The sequence below is a fragment of the Dermacentor albipictus genome, chromosome 1, assembly GCF_038994185.2.
Source record: "Dermacentor albipictus isolate Rhodes 1998 colony chromosome 1, USDA_Dalb.pri_finalv2, whole genome shotgun sequence".
In the NCBI taxonomy this organism is placed as follows: Eukaryota; Metazoa; Arthropoda; class Arachnida; order Ixodida; family Ixodidae; genus Dermacentor; species Dermacentor albipictus.
Genome location: NC_091821.1, coordinates 448,543,985 through 448,545,883, shown reverse-complemented (window position 1 = coordinate 448,545,883; position 1,899 = coordinate 448,543,985). Strand labels below are relative to the sequence as shown.

Genomic DNA, 1,899 nt, shown 5'->3' with positions numbered 1-1,899 from the left:
CCTGATCCGAGGATTGAGGATCTCAAGCAGTGACGGGAACCAGATATTCTGGCAGAGATGGTGGTTTTAAGCCAAAAAACATAGAAACTTGACTACCATACAAACATGTATGGCAGTTTGCAAGGATTGTACCTACTTTGTACATCTGAGGTACATTTTGTAGAAGAATCTTGGTTTTTTTTTAAGTCCAAAAACGCAAACAGTCCAACAGTCTTGCCGAACCCCCATTCTACGGCCTGGCAGGCTGTGCTCATGCCGGTATTGAACCTTTGCTGTGTCTCTGTCAGAGAAGAGCCAGCATATGGGCGCATCAGCAGTGGACGTAGTGGATATGCAGGGTCGCCATAGATGGTGTGCAAGGAACCCTGCACCAAGTGCTCGAGTCTGCTGTAAAGGCCGCTGTCTCCCAGGATACCTACAACAGAGCAACTCTTTTCAGCACTCGACAGTCAACCAAGAAATATTCTCACAAAGAGCCCTAAAAGAGATTTCATAGCTGAAGTGCCTGAACAAGAATATTATTTTAAAAAAAATGGTACACAGAATGGTTCTTTTTCAATCTTTGTGTCTCATGATATTAGCTTTGCCAGTGAATAACAGAAGGCCTTGGCTACTATGCATGCAGTTATATGCTTAATAATTCTGGGGTGCAGGTGCACACAACATGGAAGAAAACCAATAATTACGTTTCCTTAAGATGATCAAGCATGCACAAAGGACACTACAAGTAAACTTCCTGGGTACCTTTGTCTTCACGTAATGTGTGCAGCATTATGCTTCACTGCACAATATTTCTGTAGTGACATATACATGCACTGCTTCTAAGAAAATACCATTATGTAATAAAAATACCTTTATCAACATAGTAAGTTTGGTGTACCTACCGGCGTCGTGTCTGTGACCTGGATAGGGGCCGTCAAGATCGCACACGATGCCGTTGGCGCACATGACAGATTGATATTTCACAGCATGGACGCGCTTATGACCAGAGAAATATATTCTCTGATTCACCGATGGCCGGCAAATCGGTCTCGCTGTCCCATCCACGAACCCCCAACAGTTTTTAAGTGGTGCACCTCTGCGATGCACTGCCTGTAGATAAAAGTAGGTAACGTAAACCACCTTGCCACTCAGAAATTGCTCGAAGAATTTGCGAGTAATCTGGTTACGTTTCGTGCCAATTTTAGCCAGGCATATCTATGCACTCACATTCGCGCAGTTAGGTATTTCAATGCACTGTACTTGCCTGAGAAAAACGACCTAGTTCAGCAATGTTCAGCCACTTGTTCTTAGTTAAGTCCAGCAGGTGTCCAAAGTTGCCTTCAATGTGCGTGAGCACCTGGGACACGATACTTGACAAAGTGGAGTAGTGGCGGCCAAACAGTGGCTCCAAATCCCACCACCTGTTGGGATACGCCAGCCTGCGTAGGGTTATGAGAAGAGCTTCCTCGCCACTTAGGCTGACACCCTGTGTGATGTGTGGTTTTTTTTTTTGTGGCGCAAGGGCCAGGTTTGGCCAAATAGCGCCATGACAAGTGGTAATGTTGACGGTGTATTATGAAGATGTGACTTGGCTGTAAAGTGGCCTAAAATATTCGCTGTAAAGTGCGTAAAATTAACGTGTTATAAAATTATGGCGATGACAGATGGCGAATACTATGAACATTAAAATCCATCGTAGAAGAATGATGCAAAGTAGAAAAATATAGGATGTTAAAGTTACTTGGAGCACTGCTGCCTCGCCAGAGCCCTTGAGACACAAAGGCCTAGAGGCATGTGCGATACGAAAAAGCTATCGCAGCGGCATCCTCTGAAGAGAGGACCCGCTACGAACATGTGGGGCTAAAAACATGCAAAACAACATCTTTCAGAAAACTTAAGACTGCGTTGGTGTCAAAT

General features: G+C 44.5%; 1 long non-coding RNA gene across 1 annotated transcript; it reads right to left on the bottom strand.

The window, feature by feature from the left end:
- Window positions 1-259: 259 nt before the first annotated feature.
- On the bottom strand, window positions 260-1,455 carry LOC135915350 (uncharacterized). Its single transcript, XR_010568600.2, has 3 exons — window positions 1,243-1,455; window positions 885-1,088; window positions 260-415 (listed from the first exon to the last, which is right to left on the bottom strand). It is a non-coding gene; the product is annotated as an uncharacterized lncRNA (long non-coding RNA).
- Window positions 1,456-1,899: the final 444 nt, after the last annotated feature.